The 27,934-nt window shown below is 39.7% G+C and overlaps 1 long non-coding RNA gene and 1 pseudogene across 2 annotated transcripts in view; one reads left to right on the top strand and one right to left on the bottom strand.

Annotated features, from left to right (window-relative positions):
- The window catches only part of LOC133753557 (uncharacterized), a 207,655-nt gene that overhangs the window by 13,464 nt on the left and 166,257 nt on the right, over positions 1-27,934 (bottom strand). The window contains exon 4 of one of the 2 annotated variants that reach the window (XR_009865073.1): positions 401-495. This is a non-coding gene — a long non-coding RNA (uncharacterized LOC133753557). Of the gene's footprint in view, positions 1-400; positions 496-2,965; positions 3,008-27,934 lie in introns of those variants that run through there. The other variant, XR_009865074.1, reaches the window with a different exon arrangement.
- LOC133753655 (dnaJ homolog subfamily B member 9-like) lies at positions 21,971-22,806 on the top strand (annotated as a pseudogene).

Raw genomic sequence — 27,934 nt, 5'->3', positions numbered from 1 at the left:
AGAAGTCTGAAATCAAGATGTCAGCAGGGCTTTATTTCCTAGGAAGTCTCTAAAGAATCCTTCAAGCCTCTTCCTAGCTTCTAGTGGATGCTGGTAATGGAGACGCTTGGGTGGCAGCTGCATGACCCCAGTCTTGACCTCTATTATCACATAGCCTTCTTCCTTCCATGTCTGTGTGTATCTCCAACCTCTCTTCTTATAAAGAAACCACTCATTAGAGTAGAGCTCATCCTAATCCAGTATGACCTCATTCTGACTAATTACATCTGCAAGGATCCCAGTTTCAAATAAGACCACATTCTGAGGTTCTGGGTGAATGTGATTTTCTGGAGAACACTATTCAACCCATTACAGGGAGCATACCCAAACTGCCTTTGTGTTGAAGACACACAGCTCTTACCAGATCTCCTATAAGGCTTTTTGGCTTCATCTAAGAGGTGGACACTGCAAACTGTTTTCCTTCCAAATCTCCAAACTCCAGTGCAATGTTATAGTCTGCAAAGAATGCCCAAAACAGTATATTAAATATGCGTGCATTTTTTACCTTCTTTTATTTGCCAAAACATGTTAACTCTAGACAAAAGTTAAAACTGCCAGAGAAAGCAGCATCAGCAAAAACAGTGATTTAAAACTAAGACTTCGAAACTTCTGACCAAACATTAATTCACGCTAGCCAAAGAAGAAGATAATTGTAGTATTCAGCCAAATCGATAAAAACTCTGGAGCACTTCTTTTTCCAAGGACTAAAATGGTATAATCCCCCAACCAAATGTCAAATGCAGAATCTCAGCCCCTACCAGGAGGCTCACAGAATAAGAATCTCCACTTTAACATTATTCTCCAGATGATTTGTAATGCGCTGTCCTAAAACTCTCATGCCAAAAGTAAAAAAGAAGTCTCACCCTTCCACATAATTCCACATTTCCTGGCAGGAATGGGTATTTGTTTTGCTGAGGGGGGATAGGGAATGTTAAATACATACACACTTGCACATACTGGTCCTTTGCCTTCCCACAGAGCAGCAGCAGCTTTCCAAATGAACAAGCTGTTTCCATGACACCATACCCTTAATTTGAAGCAGATACACCAACCACCCAGGAGCAAGATAGCACAATACACCATTTCATATTTATTTTATTTGGGTTCTTGGCCTCAAACATCTCCTCCTTGAAAAGGGAATCTTTATGAAAAAACTAATATTTGAGGCAACACTTTAATTGGCAAATGTGTCTCCTTTTTTCTTCTATAAGTAGGGCACTCTGAATGGTTCTGTGTTAAATCTCTTGTCATGGTTAATCAGTCTGGGCTAACAACATGAATGGCTAGTAAATTAATTATACTATTGTGAGTATGTGGTCTGCCCATCTAGTGGATATTTTCTTTGCTGAAATTCTATGCCATTTTATTCTTAATATATTTTTAAATTCAATTTCTTCTTTCTGTGAAAATGCATTTTTTCTCACTCTTCTGAACAAATAATAGAAAAACTCTCTCTCTCTTTGTTTTGCACCATCTGTACTTAACAATATGCTGACAGGAGAGAGACACATTCAGGAATGTGACTCCAAGAAATTCAATTGCATTAACATCAGCCTGGGAACAGTGAATCAAGTCCTAGTTTCTCCCTAAAAATCCTCCCTTAAATGTTTCTCTCCACAGCTTTTCTAAGTTAATTTACCCAACCAACAAACTCAAAGCAAAACAACAGCGTGCCTAAAGCCAACTAGTTAAAAATAGTCAAGTCTTGGAGTGGGCATTTAACCAAGCAATTAAGAGTCCCATGTCCCACATCAGAGTGCCTGGGTTCAATTCCCAGCTTCAGCTCCTGACTCCAGCATCTTGCCAATTCAGACCCTGGGAGACAGCAGGTTATGGGTCAAGTAATGACTCTCTGCCACTCATATGGATTGAGTTCCCAGCTCCTGGCTTCAGCTCTCCCCAGCTTCTGCTGTTGTGGGCATTTGGGGAGCAAACCAATGGATAACAGCTCCTTCTCTCTATGCCTCTCAAATAAATAGATAAAATAAAAATGGTCAAATCTCTTCTGCAGGGAACAGACCAAATCCGAAGGTACACAAAGGAGTCACGTGTAAAGAGGGGAATTAAATAAGCACAAATTTGATGCATCCCACAGCCACAAAACTACAAGCTCAGATGCAAATCAGCTTTGCTGTCAGAAGGTTCAGGGAGGGTTATCAGAAATTCTTCACAGCCTCTTCTAGCCCATGACACCTATCAGACTTTTACCCCCCTGCTCACACACCAAGTAAACTACAAAAAAGAAAGCATTGCTTGAATGCATAATTCCTAAGTGCTTAAGATAACTAGAGGTCTGAATTTGAGGGGTTCAGCCCGATCCTTGCCTGTATGCTCCTGAAGTTCAGCCATTCAGTTCCAGAACTGCAGGGTATGAATCACTGCCGTAAATCACCTTGGATTTCTAAATATATAAAGAGAGTTTAGGGGAGAAAACAAGGTGACATTCTCTCCACAATCTTCAAGAAGAACTGGCTGTGTGACAAGAGCCAGCGCCAGGGGAACCCAGCCATAGGAAGGAAGAGGCAGCCCAGAAAATTCCTCCCAGACAGACGGAGGGATAACAAAACAAGATAAAGGAGCTTGGAGTGAAGCAGGGACTGACAAAACAGAGCTGAGCTTAGAGCTTAACCAGCTGTCTCACTCTCATTTAAATTTCTGAAGTAGGCACCTGAGCTGCATTTGCTACACAGGTGTTGCAGCCACTCTCCCCTCCCACCTCTCCAAGAAGATGTGGCGCATGTCTATTTTGCTAGTTGTTGTATCTCAAGCATTGAGCACACAGAAGGGCATGCAGTAGGAGCTCAATGTGTACTTGTTGATACAATGACTTGGTCAATCAGTTAACTGATTAATGAAACAAAATGGTTTCCAGCAAAGGTTATAAAATATTAGTTTTGGAGAATTATCATTATAATTATTACAAAATGATACCTGTGTTCTTTAGGGGAGGCGTAAGAAGGATTTTTTCCTGTAGAGAAAATAAAATCACATATTAAATAGAAGAAAGACTTTTTAATGTCATTAAAGGAAACATGTGTTCTATTAAACCATTATACATAAGTTGAAACATATGCATGAAATTAGCTTGGCGCCAAAATTTGTCCTGTACTGACAGCGTAGCTGGACAGAAAAGCTAGGCTGGCTGAAGTTACTGAGCTTTTACCAAAGTCCCTGTAGCAGTAATCAACAAGCATATGAATAAGATACTAACTAGAATACAGGAAAGAGACTATGAAAGATACACATTACTAGCATACTGTTATGTACTAGAAATATTAAAAGTGAGTGAATCTTGGCAATAAAAATGTTTCAATCGTCTTACAGATGCTCTACTAAGCAACACATCTTTACAGCTCTTACACTATCTGGAATCCTTGACCCAGCTCCATTCGACATCCAATAACAGAAAAGATGGACCTAAACAACTCACAGTCCACACAGCAGTACAGAAGGGGCAGCAGGGCCCTGTATGGAGGAAATTGATGCCAGTGTTCCTTTCAGCACTAATAACCTCTCAGAATCTGGACTGCCCAAGCCATATTAGCCACTGGACACAAAATTGAACTATAATATAGTGTTACAGCTTTCTAATCCCTCTCCAATGCCTCCTTTGAGTCAGAATGTTTCTAAGGGGTACTTCATGTGGGCTCTGCACTCTGCTATCCTTCTGCTACCATCCTGCCGTCCATGGAAGCTCAGCCATGGGTACCATCAGAGCTTGGGCAAATCAGACAGAAAGTTACTTCCTCCTCCCTGCCTACACAGGGACAACTGTCATAACTGCTCTCCAGGCCACACTGCTGGCAGATAGCAGCCAGTTGCCTGACCCTATCGCTCTGGCTCTGACCCTTCCTAGACATGCCTACTGTGTCCCACTGGCAGCACCTGCAGCTTTCAGCCTGAGTCCTTTCTCTCAGTCTATGTGAGCTGAGGCAGAAAGCACCAGGGAGCTAGTTACCCCAGCAGCAGTTCTCAAGCAGGAAAGATGGAATTGGAGGCTAAAGACCCTAAGCTTCCTTGCCCTTTGGGTGGGATAACTCCGAGGCATGTTTTATATTATCTCAGATGCCCAGAACAGGATTGAGCTCCAGTTACTCACAGTAGTGATCAGCACAACAGTGTGCTCTTTATTGGCATTTGTTACAAAACAGACATTTTTGTTTGTAACAAGGGCCTCATTTCCAAGCAGGGAAACACTCCATTGCTTCTGTTCCCAGGCAGACAAGACACTACAATGTCCTAGGAAAGGGTAAGTGTAGCAGTCATGTCAGAAGCTGGCTGTATCACCTCAAGCCTTACCATTGTGAACACCTGGTTCACTGTCAACTGCCAGCTCCTGCAGCCCAACACCCGAGAGCTTTCTCTGGCTACGAGAGTCCACTCTGTGTGGAAGTGGCAGGAAGCCGATGCACCCAGAAGCAGCCCTTGGTGGATGACTGGGTGGGATCGCTCTGAAACATGTATCATTAACTGGTTCTCAGTGTACCAAGTGGAATTATGTTCCAGTTACCCATGGTGCTAACTGGCCTGACAACACAGCCTTCTCTTCCCTATCTCATTTCCCCAGTCCTCTGCCAAGACATCCTGGGATCCACTTTCAAATTATCTATACCAGAATCTTTGCTTCAGGGTCTGCTTCTAGAGGAAGATAGGCTAAGAGACACAATTCTAAATGTCTGGAACTCTAAAAGGCAAATGAGCAGCCATAAAAAAATATTAACCCTTAGATTCCCAAAGTCTGTCTCCTAAAAAGGTTGCTATGAAGGCTGAATGGAACCCTTGGGATTGAAAGGACTCAGAATTATTGACCAAAAATCCAACCTAAAGAAACTTTTTTTTTGACAGGCAGAGTTAGACAGTGAGAGAGAGAGAGACAGAGAGAAAGGTCTTCCTTCTGCTGGTTCACCCCCCAAATGGCCGCTAGGGCTGGTACGCTGCGCCGATCTGAAGCCAGGAGCCAGGCACCTCCTTCTGGTCTCCCATGCGGGTGCAGGGCCCAAGGACCTGGGCCATCCTCCACTACCATCCCGGGCCACAGCAGAGAGCTGGACTAGAAGAGGAGCAACTGGGACAGAATCTGGCGCCCCGACTGGGACTAGAACCTGGGGTGCCAGCGCCAAGTGAGCTGTGGCGCCGGCCAAGAAACATTTCTGAGGCCAATACTAAATTATCAAATTCTCAGCTACTTTGGTTGTTAACATATCCCTTGTGTCTGCTCCAGGTAATTTAATGGGCTTCCTAAAGGAGCACTGCCTAGTCAATCTTATAAGAGCTTCAAACTGTAGTTAAGATACACTTAAAAATTTTAAATCATTGCAACCATTTGTTCTTCACCTTTCCAAGTGCACTTTAATAAAATTGTCATAATATCTTTTATTCTTATTATAAAAGTAATAGAGGCTCATTGGAGATAATTCTAAAAATACTGAAAAATGAAAAAGTTCCATTACCAGAAAAATTCACTATTAAATTTTGATGTTTTGTCTCTCCCCCTCTTTCTCTTCACACACACACATACACACACACACAATTGAGATCATTCTATATAACACTTTAAAATAAACATAGTGACAGCTCTAAATTTGCCCCAATCATTAGGTATGGGGAATCATGAATTATATCAAATCAACAAATAATATATGAAAAGGCATAATTTTAGTTATCTCTTTCATCTCATCTCTCTCCTCCACTCTGATGAAGCCATTTTATATGAACTGACTTTTTTTAACTGAAGCAGATTGATTAAAATGTAACAACCTTTTTCTTTTCTGCCCATCTTTCTAAAACTGCTAATGAACAGTGAACTGGTCAATCAGCAGGTGAGATTAGAGAAAAGGGACAGGGGCAAAGTTGATGCAGATGAGAATTTGCTTCAGATAATCAAGGCTGATTGCACATTCACTTTCCCATGAATGTCTAAAGCTGTGAAGGGCAATTACCAAATGCATTAAGAGAAGGGAGCTCTATGTTGCTTCCTTTGTCAACTTGGATGTGTTGCACTATTAGAAACCTCTTTCTGGGAGTCATTTTTATTCAGTATGTTAAAGGAAGAAGGCTCCCAACAGCTGTGCTCCTGAATTTGGGGAAAGGTTGGAAAATATCCCTTCTGAGATAACAGTTAATCAGAGCTAGCCTATAAAATAAAATAAAAGGGCTAGCATAGAAAAGACAGATAACTCATCTAAAAGATAACTTCTAAAGTCATTGGTTGCTGATAAAAGAGAGTGATTTTCTAAATCCCATAAAGGGGCTTGGGTTCTTCCCTAAAATACAATCTAAAATGTAACTACTGAGAGATTACCTACATTCTTGGAAACCAAATTCTCTGAAATGAGGAACTGCACAGTGACAGAAAACCATGAAAATTGAAAAGGGATGGAGGAATAGGGCTGTGATTAAAATTAATGGTTACTGAATACAAGGTATGCATTGGGTTAGATGCTTTATCAGTTAAGCCTCAAGTTAGTTGCTGAAACACATTTTATTCTTTCTGCTTTACAGATGCAGGAACTGAGGCTCAGAGAGACTAGGTCATAAATAGCCAGCAGGTAGAAAAGCTGGCACTCCAATCCATGAGTGCCTTAATCTAAAATGTTGGGTGTCAGTGTTTATTAGAAATATTTCTAGAAACAGAATGCCCTAATTCTGTTAGGTTATGGTTAGACATACCAAAGTACTTTTACAACCAGCTACAAAACCTGATGGGAGTATTCTTCAAATTCATCCAATTCCTGTTTCTTACCAAGTAAACATAGGATATCCACTCCTGAATAAGAAACCTCTGTATAAATTACTGTGAGTAGTTATCCACACAAAGAGTTCACAATACAAGTTGATAAACTGGTAACTTGTGACTTCAATTAATCCAAGAAAAAACCACTGGATTTGCTAACCATAAACTACTTAGTCCACTTTGTCTACCATATCGTTATCCTTTCTGATAAAATGTATACTCATAAAACCCTTCTCTAAATAGCATGTGCTTCACCAAATCATAGACATCTCATTCCTCTAACCAGGTAGTGTTTTAGGAATTGGCGTGTAACTGGCAGTGATCAATGAAATGAAATCAAATGAAATGAAATCAAATGAAATGAAAATGGAAGTAGGCTGGGGAGCTTCTGGGAAGAGTTTCTTCATTCTTAATGAGAAGCACTCTGCAGCTCCTGGAAGAAATGTGTAATTTCAAACAATGTACAAGGTAAACAGAGACTGTGCAAAGAAAGCCTGGCACATCCTGTTTTGTCAGAAATTAAACAAGCTTTCAAAGATGAATGAAGTCATATTCAAAGGATATATAGCCAACAGGAAGGGCCTCCCCTCAATCAAAGTTGGGACAACTTCAGTATCAAAAGGATAAGGACTTTAATTAGATGAAACACTTTAAATGTTAGAAAACCTTGAGTTAAAAATAATATTCTAGGGGCCGGCACTGTGGCGTAGTGGGTAAAGCCGCCTCCTACGGTGCCAGCATTCCATATGGGCACCAGTTCCAGTCTCGGCTGCCTCACTTCTGATCCAGCTCTCTGCTATGGCCTGGGAAAGCAGTGGAAGATGGCCCAAGTGCTTGGGAACCTGCAGCTACGTAGGAGACCTGGAAGAGGCTCCTGGTTCCTGGCTTTGGATTGGCGCAGCTCCGGCCCTTGCAGCCAACTGGGGAGTGAACCAGCGGATGGAAAACACTCTCTCTCTCTCTCTCTCCCCCTCCCTCCTTCCCTCCTTCTCCCTCTGCCTCTCCCCTCCCTCCCTCCTTTCTCTCTACCTCTCCTTCTTTTTCTGTGTAATTCTGACATTCAAATAAATAAATCATTTTTAAAAATTCTAAAAAATAAAGTCAAATTTAATCATTATCACTACACCAAAACCTTACTCCAAAACTTGGCAATTAAAGTTTAAGACATAATCAATGATTTTGCCTTACTACTACAAATGGAATTTCATATTAACCTGATAGAAGCAAAAAGTTGGTTGCTTTCTTTTCTGCAAGAATTTCAGCTAATAAATATCATTTTGTAAACTCTAATGAAATAATTTGATTCAGGCAGATATCTTCATTGGAAACTAAAACCATGAGGTAAAAAGGTTAATGGGAAACTACAGAGTTTCATCTGTGCCAAAGTATCAACCTCAAAATTATCTACTCATTGCAAGGAGGGAAAATGTAATACAATGCTATTTTATAATAGAGAGCTTGGGCTGAAATTACTTATTTTGACATCGCTACATGATTGGTTTTAACACCACTAAAAATGAGGCAAACAGACATTACATGACTCTTAAACATAATGTGATAGCACACAAAATCAACAGTATTCCTTCCAAAAACGTTTAATATGAATTCTATACTTTGTTTACATCTAACATACAGTTTATAGGAAACACAGAGGTCAGAGAAATACTTCAAGGAAACAAAGACTGGGACCTTTAATAATTCAATTTTATGGGAAAGGAGGGGGAAAATATTCTAGAATCAAGATTAAAGATATGGGTTAGTGCTGTGGCACAGTGGGGTAAAGTCCCAGCCTTTAGTGCCAGCGTCCCATATGGGCACCAATTCAAGTCCTGGCTGCTCCACTTTCAATCCAGCTCTCTGCTATGGCCTGGGAAAGCAGAAGATGGCCCAAGGACCTGCACCCGCATGGGATACCCTGAAAAAGCTCCTGGTTCCTAACTTCAGATGAGCTCAGCACTGGCCATTGTAGTCATTTGAAGAGTGAACCAGCAGATGAAAGACCTCTCTCTCTGGCTCCACCTCTCTCAGTAACTCTGTCTTCGAAATAAATAAAATAAATCTTAAAAAAAGAAAGGAGATTTAGAACATATAATAATGATATGTGATTCATAATGCTTGGCTGGATCTTGCGTGCCAAAAAATAAAATTAAAAGGCAAACATAAAAATATGCCAAAATATTAATATCATTTACTTTATACATCTTGTAAAATCAAAAAACATTTCAGGGGGCCAGCGCTGTGGCATAGCAGATGAGGCTGCCACCTGCAGTGCCGGCATTCCATACGGGCACCCCTTCAAGCCCCGGCTACTCCACTTCCGATCCAGCTCTCTGCTATGGCCTGGGAAAGCAATAAAGGATGGCTCAAGTCCTTGGACCCTGCACCCACGTGGAAGACCTGGAGGAGGCTCTTGTCTCCTGGCTTCTGATCAGCGTAGCTCTGGACACTGTGGCCAACTAGGGAGTGAACCAGTGGATGGAAAACTTTCTCTGCCTCTCTCTCACTCACTCTCTCTCTTTCTCTGCCTTTCCTTCTCTCTGTGTAACTCTTTCAAATAAATAAATAAATCTTTAAAACAAACATTTCAGTAGAAATAACCACAAAAGTATGACAAGACAAACAATAAAAAAAATTTTAAATGCAAAAAAGAGATTTTGGGAAAAATTTTAATGTTTGAATACAGACTGGAGCATTAGTTGATATTAAGGGATAATTATTCACTTTTAGGTCTGATAATCATAATGTGATTAGTTAGGGAACTACCACTTTCAGATATGTATTCTAAATATCTTATTTTCATGATATCAATAATTACTTTAAAATTATTCACCAAAAATTATCAAACTGTTAACAATGGGGGCTGGTGCTATAGCGGGTAAAACCACTGCCTGTGGGGCCAGCACCGCATGTGGGCACCAGTTCAAGTCCCACCTGCTCCACTTCTGATCCAGCTCCCTGCTGAAATGCCTGGGAAAACAGCAGAGTATTTGGGCCCCTACAACCACGTGGGAGACCTGGAAGAAGCTCCAGGCTCCTGGCCTCAGACCAGCCTAGCTCTGGCCACTTATGCCTTTCTGGGGAGTGAACCAGTGGAGGGAAGATCTCTCTGGTTCCCTTCTCCCCAGTAATCCTGTCTCTCTAATAAAATAAATAAATCTTTAAAGAAATGTTAACAATGATTACATCTACATTTTAGATATAGGTTATTTCTCTTTTTTAAAAAAGATTTATTTATTTATTTGGCAGAGTTACAGAGAGGCAGAGGCAGAGAGAGAGAGAAAGTCTTCCATCAGCTGGTTCACTCCCCAGTTGGCCGCAACAGCCAGAGCTGGGCTGATTCGAAGCCAGGAGTCAGAGGCTTTTTCCAGGTCTCCCACATGAGTGTGGGGGCCGAAGGACTTGAGCCATCTTCTATTGCTTTACCAGGCCATAGTGGAAAGCTGGATCAGAAGTGGAGCAGCTGGGACCCGACCCAGCCCCCATATGGGATGCCAGTACTGCAGGCAGAGGCTTAGCCCACTATGCCACAGTGCCGGCCCCAGGTTATTTTTATATTGTTCTGTTTCTCTGAAAAATTGAACTTTTTCATACTAAACAGCCCCAGAACCATGAGGAAACATTTCTCTTCTAGTGGATGTTGCTGTGTCTGTATATACTCCAGGAAATTAAGGCAGCCATCTTGGTACTATCAGGAGAGCAAATCTCAAGGGAAAAGCTAGCATACTGAGGGTGCAAGTACAGGAAGATGGAAAGTGAGGGTTCCTGATGGCATAACTGAGCCAGCCCTATGCTCCTACCTCTGAGCTTTTTAAAATGTGAGATATTATATTTTTCTTATTATATATATATATAGAATTAATGCTGTTTTACTCATAGTAAAACTAGCCTAGCTAATGTAGTTATGGAAAATCATTTTCCAAGGGCCCCACTTCATTTCTTTGCTCTTCCTGCAGATACTCACATGCCTTGCCCTCTCACTTCCTTAAGGGCTCTGTTCAAGTGGCACTTGCTCCAGAAATCCTAGCATGATTCCCCTGCATAAAATAGCAGTCTCCCTTTGCTCAGGGTAAACTGAGAAATTTTTAAGTTCCCAACACACTGAAGACTAGTCTTTGCACCAATGTGCAAACATCCAGGAAGGAAAAAAAGAGTACCCTTCTTTAAATTCTCAGACCTTTTGATTTACTCATTTCTCTCAACACTTACTCTGTTTTGTCATGGATTGTGAGTATCTTTAAGTATACCTTATCTCTCCCACTAAATTCCATGTAGGATTGCTGAAAGCAGTTTGTAATAGCCCTTGAGAACCAAATGTGCATCTTTTTCCAACTCTACATTCAATGATGTCAAGTTGGTGGTTTGAGATGAGGGGTGCTGGGCATGATTACATTGTGGAAATAAGCAAATGCTACTAATTCTGGCTTTATTTTCACCCTGAAAAACTAGTTGTTAAATATTTTATCAGCATACCATGATTCCAAGTCTTACTTACTTTTACGTTACATGGATTACAAAGCTCAGTGCCTTTTCTCCATTAACAAATATTTATTAAGAACAAGATGGGGGATAGGTGTTTAGCTTAGTGGTGAAGATGCCCCTTAATATGCCATGGCCTGGGGCTGGCATTATGGCTTAGCAGGTAAAGCCGCTGTGTGTAGCACTGGCATCCCATATGGACACAAATTCATGTCCCAGCTGTTATACTTCCAATCCAGCTCCCTGCTAACCACCTAGGAAAAGCAGTGGAAGATGGGCCAAATGTTTAGGCCCCTGCCACTGATGTGGGAGACCTAGATGAAGCTCCTGCCTCCTGATTTCAGCCTGCAGCAGCCCTGGCCATTGTGACCATCTGGGGAGTGAACCACCAGATGGAAGATCTCTCTCTCGCTCTCTCTCTCTCTCTCTCTCTCTCTCTCTCTCTCTCTGTCTCTCTCCCCCTGTGTGTACGTGTGTGTGTTTACCTCCCTCTATCCATCCATCTCTCTATATATATAACTGATTTTCAAATAAATAAGTAAATCATTATTTTAAGAAGATGCCATGACCCAATTAAAGTGAATCCAATACCCAGATCCTGGCTCCAGCTTCCTGCTAATGCAGACCCTGGGAGGCAGCAGTGATGACTCAAGTGGTACCTGTCATCTACGTGGGAGACCTGGATTGAGTCCCAGCTCCCAGCTCCCAGCTCCCAGCTTCAGCTAAGGCCAGCCCTTGCCTTTGAGGGCATTTAGGAGGTGAACCAATGATGCGAATGCTTACTTGCTCTGTCTCCCTCTCAAAAATAAAGGGTTCTTAAAAAGACAAAATGGAGAATTCCTCAGAAATTGAAATAGATCTACCATATGACCCAGCCATCCCACTCCTGGGAATTTACCAAAAAGAAATCAGCATATGAAAGAATTATCTGTACCCCCATGCTTACTGCAGCTCCATTCACAAAAGCTAAGATATGCAATCAACCTACATATCTATCAATGGATGACTGGATAAAGAAATTGTGATATATATACACTATGGACTACTACTTAGCCATAAAAAAGAAATATGTCTTTCACAAAAAAATGGATGCAACTAAAGACCATTATGCTTAGTGAAATAAGCAGTCATCAAAAAGAAAAATATCATGTTTTTCCTGATTCATGGTAACTAATATACAGAGTACAAAAAAGACAATATAAATGAGTGAAACTGACATTTTGAGATTTGATTATTGTTCATGGCCCTTGTCTATACTCTTGAGGAACAGTGGTTTTTCTACTTACTGCTTGTTGAATTCTGTATTTATTTTAGTGGAGTGTTAAGTTTGTGATTATAAAGAAAACTGAAAGTATATCATTATGAAAATTAAAATAAAAATAAGGAGGGGGAGGGAGGGTAGAGTGAGAAGTATCATTATGTTCTTAAAACTGTATATATGGGCGGGCTCCATGGCTCACTTGGCTAATCCTCCACCTGAAGCGCTGGCACCCGGGGTTCTAGTCCCAGTCGGGGCACTGGATTCTGTCCCAGTTGCTCCTCTTCCAGTCTATCTCTCTGCTGTGGCCTGGGAGGGCAGTGGAGGATGGCCCAACTGCTTAGGTCCTGCACCCAGATGGGAGACTGGGAGGAAGCACCTGGCTCCTGGCTTTGGATTGGTGCAGCGCCGGCCGTAGTGGCCATTTGAGGGGTGAACCAATGGAAGGAAGACCTTTCTCTCTGTCTCTCTCTAACTCTGCCTGTCAAAAAAAACTGTATATATGAAGTGTGTTCCTTTTATATAAAAAATAGGAACCACTATGTGCTAAGCAAATGTTCTCAGCTCTGGGAATAAAACAGTAAATAAAAGAAACAAAGTCTCTTCCCTCTAGAGTGCTTACATTCAACAGTGGCAGACAAGCAGCACATAAACACATAAATACATATAATGTCAGAGGTCAAAACAGAAAAACAAAAGCAGGGTAAGAGAATAAAAACAGATTGGCTTTGGCAAGGGGAGGATGCTAATTCACATAGGATGTCAAACTAGGGTCCCCTAAGAAATTGGCATTTGAGCAGAGATCCAGAAAAAGTGATGGAGTAATAAGCCATGTAGGTATCTGCAGGAAGAGTACCTGAAGAAGAAGGAATAGGAAGTACATAGACTCTGAGGAGGGAGTGTTCCTGATGTGGTTGAGGAAATGCAAGGAGACCAAAAGAGTCAAAGAGGAAAAGCAGTAGAAATGATATCATAGAGGTAGCTAGACTGGTTCATGTAGGCAATTGTAATGACTACATTTAATTTTAAGCATGATGGTAAATCATTGAAGAGTTTGGATTAGAAAGTGATAGGTATATTTTAAAGGGATAATTCTGGCTGCTAGACTATAGGAAATTAAGAGTAGAAACAAGGAGACAAGTTAGGAGGCTATTAGAGTAATCCAGTTGAGGTTTGGACAAGTAAGACATGACATTCAGTTATTCGTGCAAATGTAACACAAGTGGATCATATAAAATGGCGGGGGGGGGGGTGGCAGGCTATTCAAACTAAACCTATAGTAACTCATAAGAGAACTTTAGACAAATGTGGAGATTCCAGATCTCCTATTTGAATCCTGCAGCAATGCAGGACAGAGTATCTCCTTACATAAACATACCTAGACATGCAATCTTGCACCATCTCAAGAAAGGATACATGTGCATAATGTACCACTCCACAACAAGTTAGAGGCCCCACACTCCTCTATTATTCCCCTACTTTTTCCTTGGGTCATATCCTGGGTTGTCTGAGCCTTCCAGAGGAATTAGTCACTCACATTCTTTGGCCCATCCACTTATAATTGTTCAGATTGAACAAAAATACAGTAACAAAAAAGGTTGTCATTAGAGCAAGGGCTGTTTCCCCTAAATGTCACAAAAGTCCAAAGGCAAATAAACCCTGGTAAACAAGGGTAGTAGATGTGGAGATGGTTAAGCAATGCTCAGCTTTAGAAGGTAGAGTAGACTGAACTTGTTAACAGTTTGGATGAGGTTGTGCTAATAAGAAAAGAATAAAGAATTTGGGGCCAGTGCCGTGGCTCACTTGGTTAATTCTCCACCTGTGGCGCCAGCATCCCATATGGGCGCCGGGTTCTGGTTCCGGTTGCTCCTCTTCCAGTCCAGCTCTCTGCTGTGGCCTGGGAGGGCAGTGGAGGATGACCCAAGTCCTTGGGCCCCTACACCCACACGCGAGACTAGGAAGAAGCACCTGGCTCTTGGCTTTGGCTCGGTGCAGCGCCAGCTGTAACGGCCATTTGGGGAGTGAACCAATGGAAGGAATGGAAGGAAGACCTTTCTGTCTCTCTCTCTGTATATAACTCTACTTGTCAAATAAAAAAAGGAATCAAGAATTTAGCCAAAGAAAACGAGTGGGTATTGGTGCTCTTTACTAGACAAAGTTTGAGTGAAAACTAATTTTGGAAAGGTAAATCAAGAGTTCTCATTTGGACATGCTAAATTTGAGAATCCTATTACAGGAGAAAAGGGCAATGTTAAGTAGGCATTTGAATTTACATTTTTATGTCTAGATTTCAGAGGATAGGTCATACCTAGAGACATATTTTGGAAACCATCAAAGTATAATAAAGCCACAGGAGAAGAGTAATTATTCAGTAAATTTGAGTGAATGAACAAGTGTCCTAATAGTGTTTGCACATATAGAACACACATAGATTTGGATTGAAGATAATCAGTGGTATTCACCGCTTTAGTAATTTCATGATTAATTCTATAGGAGTCCCAAATAAAGAGAAACAATTTGCCTACCTTCAACATGCTTATGACAGAATTGAAGAGACATGAAAAACACCCTCATGAATTTTAGAAAATAACAGACACAGAGTGGAAGAAAACATAACTATAAACTGAACCATAACGACCTTAAAATATGGTATATCAGGGGGTGGAGCCAAGATGGCGGAACAGTGAGGGTGTGCACCAATAGTCCGGGAAAAGATAGTTTAATAAAAGTGGAGTTACTGTAGCCTCAGGAAAAGACTCAGGAAAAAACTGCAGAGGAAACTCTTCTGGATCTAGTGGATGTCACACAGAGGACCTACGGGGAAAGCAAGGTTGCCCACCGTGTGGAAGTCGAGCCGTTGGAGCTGAGCCGCAGAGTGTACGCAGCAGCGCTGGAAGGGGAGGTGACACAAAAACCTCAGTAACCCGAGACATTGGCGGGGAAAGGCAGAATGAGGCCTGAGGCCCCACTGGGGAAAGTTCACCAGGCTGACTGGAGGAGAGAAAAAAAATGAATAAATAAGGGGAACCGGCACGGACACTAGCCTCTCTCTCCACTCACCTTACAAAGCCGAGCAAGACAAAGAGCAGGCGCCATTTTACGTATGTAAAACGGTGCCCGCCATTAGCCAAGCAGAAAAACCTGACTCTGGTGGGGAGAAATAACAGGAGGCTAGGATCTAATGAAAGTGTGTGGAGCTAATGAACTGAGACTGAAAATCTGAGGGGGGTGAGAGAACTCACTGAGTACACAAACTTGGTAACCTTGGCAACCCAGTGAGAGACTGCGGAGAAATTTGAGACCACACTGAGGGCTGCATAAACTCTTTGTGTGGTCCCAGGAGTAGATCAGACGAATACCCACAGAGGCCAGATTTCATACATCAACTACCCTCAATTCCACTCAGCTGTGCAGAATTACTTCCCAACTGAGTCAAAAAAAAAAAAAACAGAGAGCCAGCGAGCAAGCCAGAGAACAATCTGGGTGAGTCAACCTTGGCACACCCTTAACCCTGAAGAACCAAACAGAGCTCACTGGCCACACCCATCACAACCTTTAAGGATCCATCAAAAGCAGACAGTCCACTTAATCTAGAGTCATAGTATTACGAGAAAAAGCACCACAGCGAAGGAACCAAAGAATATCTCCAAAATGCCAAACAAACGCAGAAACCAAGATAACAAGAACAAAGAAGACACTATGATGCCCCCAAATGAAAAAGACACCCCAATCCAAGATTATGAAGATGATGAGACGGAAGAAATGCAAGAAGCGGATCTCAAAAAATTGATAAGAACATTATGAAGTTCTCAAAAACAAATTCTTGAACTACAGAAATCCTTAATGGACAAGATAGAAAATCTCTCTCGTGAAAATGAAATATTAAGGAGGAATCAAAATGAAATGAAACAACTAGTAGAACATGAAACTGTGATAGTGACAAGAAATCATAATGAAATGAAGAATTCAATAGATCAAATGACAAACACATTAGAGAGCCTTAAAAACACAATGGGTAAAGTAGAAGAGAGAATATTGGACTTAGAAGACAGAGAACAGGAAAGGAAACAGGCAAACCAAAGAAAAGAAGAAGAAATTAGAAATCTAAAAAATATTGTTGGGAATCCACAGGATACTATTAAACAAACTAACATTCGAGTTCTAGGAGCTCCTGAAGGCATGGAGAGGGAGAAAGGATTAGAAGGCCATTTTAGTGAGATACTAGCAGAAAATTTCCCAGGTTTGGAGAAGGACAGAGACATCCTAGTACAGGAAGCTCACAGAACCCCTAATAAACATGACCAAAAGAGATCCTCACCACGACACATCGTAATTAAACTCACCACAGTGAAACATAAAGAAAAGATCCTAAAATGTGCAAGAGAGAAACGCCAGATTACTCTCAGAGGATCTCCAATTAGACTCACAGCTGACTTCTCATCAGAAACCCTACAAGCTAAGAGAGAATGGCAAGATATAGCCCAGGTACTGAGAGAGAAAAACTGCCAGCCCAGAATATTATATCCTGCAAAGCTCTCATTTGTGAATGAAGGTGAAATAAAGACTTCTCACAGCAAACAGAAATTAAAAGAATTTGTCGCCACTCGTCCAGCCCTGCAAAAGATGCTTAAAGATGTGTTACACAAAGAAACACAGAAACACGGTCACCAATATGAAAGAAGATAAAGGAAGGAAACCTCACAGCAAAAGATCACAGGAAACTAAAGCATATATTAGAAAATATCTTTGGCAAATGGCAAAAGTTACTACTTATCAATAGTCACATTCAACGTTAATGGCCTGAACTGTCCAGTTAAAAGACACTGATTGGCTGATTGGGTTAAGGAACAAAACCCATCTATTTGCTGCTTACAAGAAACACACCTTTCCAACAAAGATGCACACAGACTGAAAGTGAAAGGCTGGAAAAAGATATCCCATGCCAACAGAAATGAAAAAAGAGCAGGCGTAGCCATCTTAATATCTGACAAAATAAACTTTACCACAAAAACTGTTAAGAGAGACAAAGAGGAGCACTATATAATGATTAAGGGATCCATTCCACAGGAAGATATAACGATTATCAATGTATATCCACCTAATTACAGGGCACCAGCTTATTTAAAAGATTTGTTAAGGGACTTAAAGGCAGACTTAGACCCCAATACAATAGTACTGGGGGACTTCAATACTCCACTCTCAGAGATAGACAGATCAACAGGACAGAAGATCAACAAGGAGACAGTAGATTTAAATGACACTATAGCCCAAATGGATCTAACAGATATCTACAGAACATTTCATCCTACACAGAAAGAATTTACATTCTTCTCAGCAGTACATGGACCCTTCTCTAGGATTGACCACATACTAGGCCATAAAGCAAGTCTCAACAAATTCAAAAGAATTAGAATCCTACCATGCAGCTTCTCAGACCACAAAGGAATGAAATTGGAAATTAGCAACTCGGGAATCCCTAGAGCATATGCAAACACATGGAAATTGAACAACATGCTCCTTAATGAACAATGGGTCATAGAAGAAATTAAAAGAGATATCAAAAATTTTCTGTAAGTAAATAAGGATAACAGCACATCATACCAAAACCTATGGGATACAACAAAAGCAGTGTTAAGAGGAAAGTTTATAGTAATAGGTGCCTACATCAAGAAACTGGGAAGGCACCAAATAGATGAGCTTTCAAATCATCTCAAGGATCTAGAAAATCGGCAGCAAACCAGACCCAAAGCTAGTAGGTGAAGAGAAACAATTAAAATCAGAGAAGAAATCAACAGGATTGAATCCAAAAAAAAAAAAAACATTAAAAACATCAGCCAAACGAGGAGCTGGTTTTTTGAAAAAATAAACAAAACTGACAGCCCATTGGCCCAACTCACTAAAAAAAGAAAAGAAGGGAAAAGACCCAAATCCATAAAACCAGAAATGAAAAAGGGAATGTTACAACAGACACTATAGAAATAAAAAGAATCACCATAAATTACTACAAGGACTTGTATGCCAGCAAACAGGGAAATCTATCAGAAATGGATAGATTCCTGGACAGATGCAACCTACCAAAATTGAACCAGGAAGACATAGAAAACCTAAACAGACCCATAACTGAGAAAGAAATTGAATCAGTAATAAAGGCCCTCCCAACAAAGAAAAGCTCAGGACCAGATGAATTCACCGCTGAATTCTACCAGACATTTAAAGAACTAACTCCAATTCTTCTCAAACTATTCAGAACAATCAAAAAACAGGGAATCCTATTTTTCTATGAAGCCAGCATCACCTTATTCCTAAGCCGGAAAAAGATGCAGCATTGAAAGAGAATTACAGACCAATATCCCTGATGAACATAGATGCAAAAATACTCAATAAAATTCTGGCCAATAGAATGCAACAACACATCAGAAAGATCATCCACCCAGACCAAGTGGGATTTATCCCTGGTATGCAGGGATGGCTCAATGTTCTCAAAACAATCAACGTGATACACCACATTAACAGACTGCAGAAGAAAAACCGTATGATTCTCTCAATAGATGCAGAGAAAGCATTTGATAAAATACAACACCCTTTCATGATGAAAACTCTAAGCAAACTAGGTATGGAAGGAACATTCCTCAATACAATCAAAGCAATTTATGAAAAGCCCACGACCAACGTCCTATTGAATGGGGAAAAGTTGGAAGCATTTCCACTGAGATCTGGTACCAGACAGGGATGCCCACTCTCACCACTGCTATTCAATATAGTTCTAGAAGTTTTAGCCAGAGCCATTAGGTAAGAAAAAGAAATTAAAGGGATACAAATTGGGAAGGAAGAACTCAAACTATCCCTCTTTGCAGATGATATGATTCTTTATTTAGGGGACCCAAAGAATTCTACTAGGAGACTATTGGGACTCATCGAAGAGTTTGGCAAAGTAGCAGGATATAAAATCAATGCACAAAAATCAACAGCCTTTGTATACACAGGCAATGTCGCAGCTGAGGAAGAACTTCTAAGTTCAATCCCATTCACAATAGTTACAAAAACAATCAAATACCTTGGAATAAACTTAACCAAGGACGTTAAAGATCTCTACAATGAAAACTACAAAACCTTAAAGAAAGAAGAAGAGGATACCAAAAAATGGAAAAATCTTCCATGCTCATGGATTGGAAGAATCAATATCATCAAAATGTCCATTCTCCCAAAAGCAATTTATACATTCAATGCAATACCAATCAAAATACCGAAGACATTCTTCTCAGATCTGGAAAAAATGATGCTGAAATTCATATGGAGACACAGAAGACCTCGAATAGCTAAAGCAAACTTGTACAACAAAAACAAAGCCAGAGGCATCACAATACCAGATTTCAGGACATACTACAGGGCAGTTGTTATCAAAACAGCATGGTACTGGTACAGAAACAGATGGATAGACCAATGGAACAGAATAGAAACACCAGAAATCAATCCAAACATCTACAGCCAACTTATATTTGATCGAGGATCCAAAACCAATCCCTGGAATAAGGATAGTCTATTCAATAAATGGTGCTGCGAAAATTGGATTTCCACATGCAGAATCATGAAGCAAATCCCCTACCTTTCACCTGACACAAAAAAACCACATGGATTAAAGACTTAAATCTATGACCCGAAATCATCAAATTATTAGAGAGCATTGGAGAAACCCTGCAAGATATAGGCACAGGCAAAGACTTCTTGGAAAATACTCCAGCAGCACAGGCAGTCAAAGCCAAAATTCACATTTGGGATTGCATCAAATTGAGAGGTTTTTGTACTTCAAAAAAAAAAAAAAACAGTCAGGAAAGTGAAGAGGCAACCGACAGAATGGGAAAAAATATTTGCAAACTCTACTACAGATAAAGGGTTGATAACCAGAATCCACAAAGAAATCAAGAAAATCCACAACAACAGAACAAACAACCCACTTAAAAGATGGGCCAAGGACCTCAACAGACATTTTTCAAAAGAGGAAATCCAAATGGCCAACAGACACATGAAAAAATGTTCAAGATCACTAGCAATCAGGGAAATGCAAATCAAAACCACAATGAGGTTTCACCTCACCCCAGTGAGAATGGCTCACATTCAGAAATCAACCAATAATAGATGCTGGAGAGGATGTGGGGAGAAAGGGACACTAACCCACTGTTGGTGGGAATGCAAACTGGTTAAATCAGCGAACCCTTAAGGCTTGCATAGCCTTGGCAGCTCATGACAAGAGCCTCAGTTGATTACTGACGCCATAAACAAGAGTGTCAAATTGTTAAGTCAACAACAGGAGTCACTGTGTACTTTCGTCTCATGTGGGATCTGTCCTTAATGTGTTGTCCAATGTGAAGCGATGCTATAACTAGTACTAAAACAGTATTTTTACACTTTGTGTTTCTGTGTGGGTGCAAACTGATGAAATCTTTACTTAGTATATACTGAATCGATCTTCTATATATAAAGATAATTGAAAATGAAAGAAAACCTTGGTTTTAAATTGGACATGACATAGAAAATTAATTTTTTAAAAAATATCATGTAGGATCTCTGTCCTTAATGTGCTGTACATTGTATTTTTCACTTTGTGTTGCTATGTGGGGGCAAACTGTTGAAATCTTTACTTGATATATACTAAACTGATCTTCTGTATATAAAGAGAATTGAAAATGAATCTTGATGTGAATGGAAGGGGAGAGGGAGCGGGAAAGGGGAGGGTTGTGGGTGGGAGGGAAGTTATGGGGTGGGCCATTGTAATCCATAAGCTGTACATTGGAAATTTATATTCATTATATAAAAGTTTAAAAAAATATTGTATATCAGATTTTACATTTCAAAAATTCTGCACAGAATAATTCTGCATGACTTTTTAGGATTCAAAATCCCTTTAGTTCTGTATTTCTCTACCTCAGCTGTATATTAGAATCCCCTGGAGAAACTTTTAAAGATAGTTAAGTCACATCCCCAGAGGTTCTGATTTGATTTGCCTTGGCTATGGTCTGGGCATCAGAATTCTACAAATTCTCTGGTGATTCTGATATACAGACAAGATTAAAAACCACTACTTTAATATAAAATGCCTCTGGCCAAAATGCTCTTCATAATAATGAGTTCTTTGATATATATATATATATATAATATATATGTATATATATATATATATATATATATATGAGGGAGCATAATAAACCTGTTGGACCTAGTGTACCAATAAGGCTTTGGTTAATAGAAAGGAAAAATATTAAAATTCAAATTACAAAAGATTATATCAGTCATATCTATAGTCAGTATTCAAACATAAAAATAGACTCACAGAACTGTTTGATATCTCAAAAGTGACCGAGGTTCAATTTATGCAAACTGTATTATTTCTATAGCTGGATAAAATATTATAACTAACAGTAACAGGAACAAAAATAAATTAAAAAGTAAAGCGGAGTGGGTTTGAGAGGATGCTGCTGCTGCAGCTGACGGAGCATGAGGTCCAGGTGCCAGCAGCAGTGGGGCGTGCGCCGGCTCCAGTAGGTCGCAAGGCCAAGGTGATAGGCCAGGCCCTGGAAGCCATACAGAGCTGTTCATCAGCTTCACCTGTGCCTCCGCTGTGTCAAAGAGCAGCAGCCATAAGAGAGTGTGGGATATTAGAAATAGCTGTTCACCAGTCAGTTTTCAACTTTGCAATCTGCATTTTGATGATAACAGAGCTAATTCTGGCCTCAAAAAGCTACTATGTTATCTTAAGTGAGCCAAAGTCAGCATCACAACGCCAAATCAAGAAGGCTTTTCACAAACTGGCCATCAAGTATCACCTCGACAGAAATAAGAGTCCTGATGCTGAAGCAAAATTCAGAGATTGCAAAAACTTATTCTCAGATGCTAACAGGCGAAAAGAGTATGATACACTTGGACACACCGCTTTCATTAATGGTAAAGGCCAGAGAGGTAGCGGATGTCCTTTTGAGAAATCATTTAACTTCAATGTTGATGACTTATTTAAAGACTTTAGTTTTTTTGGTCAAAACCAAAACTGTCCAGAAAGCATTTTGAAAATCACTTCCAGACACACCAGGATGGCTCCAGCAGACAAAGACATCATTGCCAGGAGTTTTCTTTCTGAGGTGGACTGTTGGAATATATGGAGAAAAATTTTTCTTTTAGTAGCTTTGACACCACAAATCAGCACACAGTACCGATTGGAAATAGGTTCCATGGATCAAGCCAGCACTGCAGGACTGTCACTCAATGAAGAGGAACTATGGTTACCACATACATTGACTGTTCAGGACAATAGTTCGTTCTTTTTCTGTTTTAATTAAATTCAGCTAGTTGACTTCCTCAGTATCTTTAAGGCAAAACAGTTTTCTGTGAACTATTTTTGACAAGTGTATGATTTCACTTAGTTTAAGCAATTTGATATGGTGGCTAAATATATTTAGATTGTTTTTGAAAAAATCAACATTGAGCAGTAGAGCAAATATAATTATTAGTTTTCACTGATTAGGAAATTTTCTTTCTAAAAGCATAGAATTTTGCTTGGTCCTTTTTTCCTACATGTTAATGTGCCCAGTTTTATTACCAAAAAAAGCACTGAGTTTGCCTAATAACATATTGGACTAAACTTTCAAAGTTACTGCACATTTCAATTGTGTAAACTTGAGTGATTTCTGCAGTGAAACCTTTGCTAATTTTTAATTGCATGCTCTGTAGCATCTGCGATGTGAGATACTAAATGTACATGGAACTATATAATTGAGTCGGCAAAAGAGAGCATTATTTTGGTTAATTGCCAATGAAAGCTTTAGAAACGTAAGGTTTCTTATTTACCACAGAACCATGCCTTTCTACAGAACTGAGATAAAGTAAATGATTACATTGCCCATTATCATTTAGGCTGAAAAAAGTTGCAAACTTAGGAAATATTACCAAGAGATAGTTATGCGTTTGGTCCGTGGCTAATGATTTTATAATGCTGAAATCATGGCTATTTATAAACCTTTTCACATTTATTTCTTAGTTGTTGGCATCCTAGGTTTTAACTGGAATTTATGTATTTTTTGTGTATGTGTAGTTCCTTTACTTTGCATTCATCTTTATGCAGAGATTGACTAATACCTCACTCTGTAAAACCAGCCAATAATTTCTGGGCAACTTTATTATGTGCAATATTTTTAAATCCTACAAAATGTGTGCTTCTGTTTTCAGATAGACTTATTTCTTTAGTTCTACACTTTCCACATTATACTCCATTTGAGTAGTAGTCCTATAGACACATATTAAAACTAGTAAATGTCACATACAACATTGTGTGTGAGAGAAATATAAACATTTACAACCTACTTTAAAAAAGAAATTAAAAAGTAATGGATAGAGACAACTAATTCCAAGTAATATCATTCAGGAAGGCCTGAATTTTAGAATATTTTAAAAGATATTCAGCTGTAGGGGTTTCTCAAAACACAATAGATAGGATAATCATTTGTTGTTTAATGAAGACACCAGGAAACTTGCTTGTAATAAATAGCTGAGTATTATGTTTAACCATCATCTAATTTGTTGGCTTCAAAAGTGCCAGAAAATATTTAGAAGGTTTATTATTGAGGATAGTTTGCTTGGTTAAGCAGTATATATATTAGCTTAACAGGAAAATCTACTTTGTGGCAAAAGTGACATTTCAAATAAGTGGGAGAAAACATTTTATAATAACTTGTATCAGGACAAGTAGCTAAACATTTGCAAATTATATAAAGCTGAATTCCTGCTCATATCTTACACAAAAAATAAACTATTCATGAAACAAACATATAATTGTAAAAACAAAATAATGAAACACCTAGAAGAAACTTCTGTTCCACTCAAGAGTGAATTTACTGTTTTGTTTTTTTTAAGATTTATTTATTTGTTTGAAAGTCAGAGTTACGCAGAGGGAGGAGAGGCAGAGAGAGAGAGAAAGAGAGGTCTGCCATCTGCTGGTTCACTCCCCAATTGGCCGCAATGGCCAGAGCTTTGCTGATCCGAAGCCAGGAGCCAGGAGCTTCTTCCAGGTTTCCCATGCAGGTGCAGGGGCCCAAAGACTTGGGCCATCTTCCACTGCTTTCCCAGGCCATAGCAGAGAGCTGGGTAGGAAGTGTAGCAGCCAGGACTCAAATCAGCATCCATATGGGATGCTGGCACTTCGGGCCAGGGTGTTAACCCACTGCCCACAGCACCGGCCCGGTGAATTTACTGTTAATCTCGGTGTACAGAGATAAACAACAGTTAATCTCTTTCTAAACAAGAGTCAAATTCTAGAATCCAAACAATAAAATATTGATAAAATTGACAACAAACTTATAAAATATCTTTATGAAAACAAAGTATTTTTTATGATTTATTTCTTTATTTGAAAGGCAGAATCCAAACATCTACAGCCAACTTATATTTGATCAAAGATTCAAAACCAATCCCTGGAATAAGGATAGTCTATTCAATAAATGGTGCTGGGAAAATTGGATTTCCACGTGCAGAAGCATGAAGCAAGACCCCTACCTGCACGGGCAGTCAAAGCCAAAATTAACAATTGGGATTGCATCAAATTGAGACGTTTCTGTACTTCAAAAGAAACAGTCAGGAAAGTGAAGAGGCAACTGACAGAATGGGAAAAAGCATTCGCAAATTATGCATCCGATAAAGGTTTAATAACCACAATCTCCAAAGAGATCAAGAAACTTCACAACAACAAAACAAACAACCCACTTAAGAGATGTGCCAAGCTGACTGTTGATGAACAACTTAATACGTTATCCCGCTTAGTATTTTTTTTGTCTGTTCTACTTAATACTATTGGTTTAATTCTGTAATTAATATACAGTTATTCTTAAGTGTTGAAACTTAACTGAAAAATGATCCCTGTTAAATATAAGAGTGGGAATAAGAGAGGGAAGAGATGTACAATTTGGGACATGCTCAAGCTGACTTGCCCCAAACAGTACAGTTAGAAACATACCAGGGTATTCCAATTCAATCCCATCAAGGTGGAATGTACCAATGCCATCTCACTAGTCCATTTGATCAATTTCTGTTCACAATTGATCATAATGATAGGACTAAGAATCAAAGGGATCACATAAACAAGACTAGTGTCTGAAAATACTAACCGATAGAACAAAAAAGGGACAGAATGATCCAACATGGGAAGTGGGATACACAGCAGACTCACAGAATGGCGGATGTCCTAAACAGCACTCTGGCCTCAGAATCAGCCCTTAAGGCATTCGGCTCCGGCTGGAAAGCCCATGAGAGTAATTCAGGCATGGAAAGCCAAGACACTCTGTCAAAAAAAAATGACCTAAATGAAAGATCTCCGCGAGTGAAATCCCAGTGGAAAGAACGGGTCATCAAAGAAGGAGGTACCTTTCTCTGAAGGGAGGAGAGAACTTCCACTTCGACTATGACCTTGTCTAAATATGATAAGAGTCGGTGAACTCAAAATGCTTCCATAGCCTTTGCAACTCATGACAAGAGCCTAGGGTGATTACTGACACCATAGACAAGAGTGTCAATTTGTTAAGTCAACCACAGGAGTCACTGTGCACTTACTCCTCATGTAGGATCTCTGTCCTTAATGTGCTGTACATTGTGATTTAATGCTATAACTAGTATTCAAACAGTATTTTTTTCACTTTGTGTTTCTGTGTGGGTGCAAACTGTTGAAATCTTTACTTAATATATACCAGACTGATCTTCTGTATATAAAGAGAATTGAAAATGAATCTTGATGTGAATGGAAGGGGAGAGGGAGCAGGAAAGGGGAGGGTTGCAGGTAGGAGGGAAGTTATTGGGGGGAAGCCATTGTAATCCATAAGCTGTACTTTGGAAATTTATATGCATTAAATAAAAGTTTTTTAAAAAGGAAGAAAAAAATAACATCATTCACAGGCCATACAAAATTATCAAGTTGAAAATTAGCTTTCCATAGATTTATTGAATTTCAAGTCCAGCCTGCAGTTGCTGTGGCAGGGCCAGAACGAATGATTCCCAAGTCCTGAAAGAATGCAGGAAGATGTTGTAGGATATATACAAAGGCCATGCTGTTTTTAAAAGACTTGAACTTCTGCATGTGGGTATCTGCTGCGGATCACTGTTCTGTTTCATTAAATTTGTTTTCAAGTATGAAAAAAAAAGAGATGGGCCAAGGACCTCAATAGACACTTTTCAAAAGAGGAAATCCAAATGGCCAATAGACACGTGAAAAAACGTTCAGGATCACTAGCAATCAGGGAAATGCAAACCAAAACCACAATGAGGTTTCACCTCACCCCTGTTAGAATGGCTTACATACAGAAACCCACCAACAACAGATGCTGGCAAGGATGTGGGGAAAAAGGGACACTAGTCCACTGTTGGTGGGAATGCAAACTGGTAAAGCCATTATAGAAGATAGTTTGGAGATTGTTCAGAAACTTGAATATAGCCCTACCATACAACCCAGCCATCCCACTCCTTGGAATTTACCCAAAGGAAATTAAATTGGCAAATAAAAGAACTGTCTGCACCTCAATGTTTATTGCAGCTCAATTTACAATAGCTAAGACATGGAATCAACCTAAATGCCTATCAATAGAAGACTGGATAAAGAAATTATGAGATATGTACCCTATAGAATACTATATAGCAGTAAAAAACAATAAAATTTGGTCATTTGCAAAAAAAAATGGAGGAATCAGGGAAATATCATGCTGAGTGAAATAAGCCAGTCCCAAAGGAACAAATATCATATGTTCATGACAAGAGCCTTGGGTGATTACTGATGTCATAAATAAGAGTGTCAATTGTTAAATCAACAACGGGAGTCACTGTGCACCTACTCCCCATGTAGGACCTCTGCCCTTAATGTGTTGTACTGTACGAATTAACAGTAAAACTGCTACTCAAACAGTACTCTATACTTTGTGTGTCTGTGTGGGTGCAGTCTGTTGAAATCTTTACTTAGTATGTACTAAATTGATCTTCTGTATATAATGATAATTGAAAATGAATCTTGATGAAGAATGGGATGGAAGAGGAAGTGGGAGATGGATGGTTGTAGGTGGGAGGGAGGTTATGGGAGAAAAGCTGCTATGATTCAAAAGCTGTACTTTGGAAATTTATATTTATTAAAAAAAAGTTGAAAAAAGATACATCCCCATTGTTTTGGTAGCTAGAAATGGCATTCTTGCTGGTAGTCTCAAGGTGGTACAGAGTACCAAATGGCAAGAGAGAGCATGAATATATATGTCTACATCTCTCCTTATAAGCCCCATGATTTAATCATTGCACCCTTACCCTGATGATCCAATCCAATCCAATCCAATCCAATCACCCCCAAAGACCATAATTGGACCTAGTTTCCCCCTCTTAGTACCATGAATGTAAGATTTCAGAAACCAAATATTTAACACATG

Source organism: Lepus europaeus, chromosome X (assembly GCF_033115175.1).
Source record: "Lepus europaeus isolate LE1 chromosome X, mLepTim1.pri, whole genome shotgun sequence".
NCBI lineage: Eukaryota > Metazoa > Chordata > Mammalia > Lagomorpha > Leporidae > Lepus > Lepus europaeus.
The sequence above is the reverse complement of the archived record's forward strand: the minus strand, read 5'-3'. Positions and strand labels throughout refer to the sequence as shown.